Raw genomic sequence first — 6363 nt, 5'->3', positions numbered from 1 at the left:
CTAATGTAAATAAAAAAGCATACGCCACCAGGCCTACCTTTAACTATTTTCCTGCGCTGATTTCGTTTGCGAACTAAGCCCATGCACGGCGTTCACACTTTAAATGTATTATTCCTTAAAAATTGACCTCCGTTTATTGTTTATGTGTTTTGCAAGTGTATGGCCGTATACATTTTTAGAAATAATGAAACAAATCATTTTTATAACGCAAATGTATAATGCTTGTTTCCACATTTCATATACTGAGATATGCATAAAGGAATAACTCGAGCAATGAGCAATACTGGAATATCACTAATAGCCCTGTCTACAAGATTACAAGACCTCATTGAATTGCTTAAATGCGTGTGAAATTAAGACCTCTGTTTATCGCTCGTAAGTGAGGACACTGGTGGTCTTCCATGTTTTGTAGATTTTTTTCCAGACAGCTTTAAATTTCTCTCGCGTTCCGTTTTAACACCTGCTCAAAAAATATCAGGATTTTCTTTCATAGTTAAGAGCAAATTCATAGCAGGTTTTACATTTCTGAGTTTAAAAGCTGGCACAGGTCGCTCGGGCACTATGGGGGGTGAGAACACATGAATTCGAATGGTAAACGAGGTTCCATGATGTTCATGATCTGTTTATATACACTTTGTGAAGGCGGAGAAAACATTGGAACGAAGTGATATTGTGGGCCCATGCACGCTTTTAACAGGCTTAAATGCGAAAGAAAAATAACCAGGCTGGTGTCCCTAAATTCATTTTCACACTGGCTACAAAAATCTAAATTATTTTATCTTAATTTAAGCTTCGTGTCTGTTGAAAAAGATGAAGTTGCTGAACAAATAATCTAAACCATAGACATTTAAATTTGAATAATACAGAGTGTAAGTGAAAACAGGTCGCTACACTAAATTGGCATATAATTAGAGGAATTCGCGTGTCAGTTTTTCACGAGTCTTGGTTTTGCTTTAGTAGCATAGGGTATTAATTGCAATGCTATTCTCTTGCTTTAGGAATCTGTTATCCGTTAAAATCTATTCGGCATAAGTGAACGCCCAAATAAATTAAAGGGTAAACAAGCTATCTTTTCTAAGAAAAAATGTGTAAGAAAACAGACTTTCTGTTCCTTTTAATGATATGTAAATAAAGTGATGACACTTTGCCCTACTTAAGACAGAAACAATTTAAATTACACGCGCAACAGGAATAACGTAATCCTGCATATATCGCGAACGATACTTTAAACGTCTCTGCACGATAATGCTCGCATTTCAATTAATCCATATTTTAAATAAGCCATTTTGTGTGCTATAGAGGGCTATATATAGACCCAGTAAGTATATAATACAAAACAATACGTCTTGAACTCGCGTTACTTCAATTCTGTGTTCCAGTGTTTCTGCGTCCATTTAATTTGCCTTTAAATGTTGAGTTTTCTGCTAATCAGCCACACACATTTGGTTTATTGTAAATTGCCTGCTAATTCACTGTCAGTGTGTGGTTGCATTTTTGATCTTATCGAAACACATTTATTATAAATAAATAACCCAAAACAGCATATTGTGTTGGCTTGAATGTGCATATCTACATACTGGAATGCTCAATAATGAATGCATAACTAATGCATTGATATAAATAGGCCCTATATCTGTAACATATTACTGTCCCTTTAGTTCATTTTATTAATTCTGCATAATTTTGTTTTTTGAGCATATTTTAACAAATAGGGAGATATTTAGCAAAGGAAAATATATTCCCGTGGAAATAAACTCATCGAGTACAATGCAATTGCAACCATGTTAAGCATTTCATATCAATCAATTAAAAGTCTTCAACAATCTTCAACAATCGCTTAGCAAACGTTACACATTATAGAAATGTTCTTAATGGCAACCATAGAGTATTTGAAATAATAGCGTAGACAGTGTGAAAAGGAAGGTTTTTTCATTTAGAAAAAGCAGGGTCTGTCTACTGCCGGGTAGAACAATGGCACCACTCAACAGAGTTAAAATAACAGAACACAATGCTACTAAAATAAATTTAAAAAAGTTGTCCGTGAAATTTAAATGGCCATGTTGTAAAACGTGTTACAATTTCCATGGCTATAAATTTAATGAGGACCGGTAAATTAAAGTAATATATTTGGCATCAGTATGGTTCAGGAGGTTATTTAAGTGGTATGCCTGCATTTACAGTGGAAAAATCTATCAAGAGGTGTCTTTACTGGCGTAATAGCATACTAAAGAGGCTTGTATACCGTCTTAAAACTAAAATGCGAATGAAATAGCTAGCTATTTGGTCTGATGATGGCTCTCTGAAAACGCATAGATTAAATGCTTACCATTACGAACAGGCTGACTGAAATCTTTAGCCGTCTATTAAAATGATAACAATAACCCTCAAATAGCATATTTTGGATAAGACTCCTCTCAAAAGCGTTTCGTCCTTTCTTGTTTAGGATTGTGTTACCCGACTTGAGCTATTCAATGAAGACGCAACTCCATTCGGGCTGTTTTGAAGCACTTTTGGCCATTTTAGATGAACGGTTTTCGTGTAGTCAGGCATTAACGCTAAACAATGTCAGATAAACACGTTTATTTAACTCTGTTAAAACATGTAATATTTCTATGCGCTTCTCATAATACAACAGGTTGGCATCAATATCAAACATTCCAGTAATTGATAAATTAAGGTCAAATAAGGTACGTCATTCAGCGCAGGAATATAGCGTACTATGATTTGTCACCACAAATAATGACAAAATACGGACATTTATATTGTCCATTCTAAAGTCAGACGAGAGAGGTGCGTGTAGTATTCTAGGCTATATATTTATTGTGTGGAAAATGTTGATTATTGCGAGTGCCCCCTACCGTTTAATCAAGCAATCCAACGGTTCCATTAAACCGGGCAAATGAATAACATTAATTCAGAAATTCCCTAGTTTAAAATGAAGTTAAACTGGATACAGATAAAAATATTCTTATTCCGCAAATGGTCAAATTACACTCACACGCTTACAATGAACGCATAAATCTTTGGTCTTTGACATTGCTAACAAGACAACAGTGGCCTAGCACTTCCAAAAGATTTCAAAAACTTGTAAATGGTTATAAAAGATACGAGCTGCGTAGATTAACACAACATTACCCACAGAACATGTTGAAATCGTCTAAGGTTTCAAGCGGGAAGATTTCAAGAGTCTTGACTCTTGACCCTGTTCGAAAAACGAGTGGATTTTAGGGAAAAACTTGGTTTCAAGCCAGGCTGCCAATTATTTTTCATGGCCAATAGTGACACGAGGTTCAGCGATATATGAAGTGCCTCGGTTAATAATGCGCACAATAATGGCAATGGGTGAAAGTCATACTCTTCCCTACGCCGTATAGTACATATAGCATAGGTGGATGCACATGCAAATATGTGGCCATAATGTGGTAAAGTTAATTCTAGGAAGGTATGTACGCCTACAGGTCGGACAGATCATATTCATATATTGAATTCAGTTCATATATTGTATTGGCCTATTACATCGTGGTGGGAAGCAGTAAGCGGACCACCGTTTGAAGCCAGAGAAAATGAGAATCTGCGGGCTCCCGTGCGCGAGAAGACTGAGGCAGCGTAAAGTAAGATCCCTTGTGTCCCATAGAAACTGTTTCCATAGTAACATGCCATTCTTAGCGTTTCTTAATTACGTCGTTGCTGGTTGCTTATGATAATTTTAACTATTAATCAAAAATAGTGCAAGCGGTTTGGGCCGTTCTTATTCTCAAGGATGCCTCAGGAATGATAACACAGTCCTCCATCACTCCATTCCACAAAGCTGTCATGCAATATGTTTGGAAAAGGATGATAGATGATTGTTGAGTGTTTGCTGCATATGATGCTCAATCTAAATGTGAACAGTAAAGCTAAAAAGGTTTGGGAAATCAAAACTAAAAGTTATAAGACTTTATTGTAGCCTAAACGTTCTGTGACCTTGTATGCTTAAAGTTAAATGGAATATAAAACAATAAAAACACAAATAAATAACATTACATCCTCGCTCTGACTGACAAACCTTTCATCTGCAAATGTTTCAGTATAGATCGTTAAAAGAAAGTATTTTTCTGCCACTATTCTGAGGATTTTAATCACTACGTTCAAACAATTTTGCAATATATTTCTCAGTTTAAAATGTGATGGTTGTTTCGAAACAGTGATTCATTTTCTATTGCACTTAGAGTAGGACATTTAGGAAAATATTTAATATTATATTATTTAATATTATTCACAATTCATAATATTTTCCAGTGCTCTGTTGGACACTGAATATCGGTATGTTATCTAGTTTGCCTTCTTAATCTTAAAACTGATAAGAATTTCAGTCTAGTTTTCTGTCATTTTCTGTTTCTTGATTTTCTTGTTGATGTGACTATATGAAATATGAAAAACAGGTATGGGGCTTGTGTGATGTTAAAGTCATAGCAGTGGGTCATTTTCATGTTAATTTCTGAGTGAAAACAGAGCATGCACACATTAATTGTCTCCTGTCAGCAAATCTGCACTTTTACTCAAAGTCATTTTTCCAAAATAATTTTGAGATTCATCGATGCCACACACATGCTTGATTCCTCTGTGGTAGAATAAGACAGCAAATATGGCCAATTATGAAAAGTAAGTCAGAGAGGATAACTATATTAATTATATTATATAATTTAAAAAGACTTCAGAGAGGTATTACAATAAAAATGATCACATTTAAAGTATGCAAATTTGAGGCACTAAAACTGTATGGAAAAGAAATGTTTGAGGGTGAAGTTGAATTGCAGAAATAGTGATTAAACACATGCTTGCAAGACACAACATAAAAACTGCAGCATTATTTATGCTTTCTCCAAAGCACATTTCTAAATTGTCCAGCGATGGAGGTGAATTCATTCAAATAGAAATGGAACAAATGACAAAAATTCTGTTAAACAATAAACAATTTAATTTAGCCTCTACACAGACATAGCTGTTAAAATAGGGATCTTATTATATTTCCTTTTATAATATTAACACCAATCTTTCTGGGTTAAATATAATACATTAACATTTTACATAGCTGATTAATTCATGATATATTATAATCCTGTGACATTACATGTGGAAAAATCTAAGCATTAAATGCATTAAACAGCTTTACCAATGCAAGATTATTTCAGCTGTCCCTTTGTCTGGGGTCTATTGTAAAGCCGATTTTGAGGCTTTAGTTCAGTTCAGTCTGAGAAAGCACATATTGTACAGTTTCTGTTTAGATGATAATGATTTAGTTTCGGAATAGATCTGTCCATCTATTCTGCGTGTAAATGTCCATTGGGCTTGCAATGTAATGTCTTATCTCCACATTAAATGAACTTTGCCACTAATTCATAAGAACACATTGGTAAAAAATAAAATAAAATGTGATCATTATTTTAATTAAATTAAATTTCTTGTCAAAAGTAAAACAAGTGTTGATTTTGGATGAAGGTCATGCATTATGAAAATCCCTGCATTCCTCTATAATTGCGCTCAAAAAATAACAATTGGATTAACTCAAATATGCGGACAGTGATTGCATGCAACATTATTAATAATGTGAGTTCAGGTATCTAGTATAATTATTTAATCAGATGAAATCCCATAATACTGTATGCAACTACTGCCCATCACTTTATTAAGTAATATTCTTTTTTTGAGTGTTTTAAAAGTGCATGCTAATGAAAGGTGACTTGAATCACACAAAGTTAAATGCTCAGTGTAGAAATGTATCCTTTAAAGCACAATATCACCACAGACCATGGCTAGTGTCACTATATTTTGTTTAGCCTTTAAGACAAATTTATGTTGTTATAGTTGTAATATTCTATATAGAAAAAAGAAATGTAATCACTTACCAACTGCCCTGTTCTTCTTTTGCAAGTCTATGAAGTAGACTCCAATTTCTTGGAAATTTGTCATTGTCACTTTCATGCCCAGCACAAGGTTTCATACATCATAAAATGCACTGCACATGTAAATCTTACAGTCATTTACAGGCAGCAGAGTACTGTAAATTTATAATAGGACATAGCTGTAGGACATATTAAAAATACATTACTGTAAGCACCACTGTAAATTATTTACAGTTCATTGCTGTATTCCTACAGCCCTGTATTTCAATGAGATGTTAATTGCCATGCAAACTCAACAGAAATTACAATAAAGAGCTTTAAATAGTTTTGTGATCCCTCCATTGTCTAACTTGTCTATTCCTCGTCGGAATCACAGGGTTGACACACACACCATTCACTCACACACTCCACTCACACCTAGGGGCAATTTAGAATCTCTAATTAGTCTGACCTGCATGTCTTTGGACTGTGGGAGGAAACC

This window comes from Conger conger, chromosome 17 (assembly GCF_963514075.1).
Source record: "Conger conger chromosome 17, fConCon1.1, whole genome shotgun sequence".
NCBI lineage: Eukaryota > Metazoa > Chordata > Actinopteri > Anguilliformes > Congridae > Conger > Conger conger.
Note: the sequence above shows the minus strand (reverse complement) of the source record.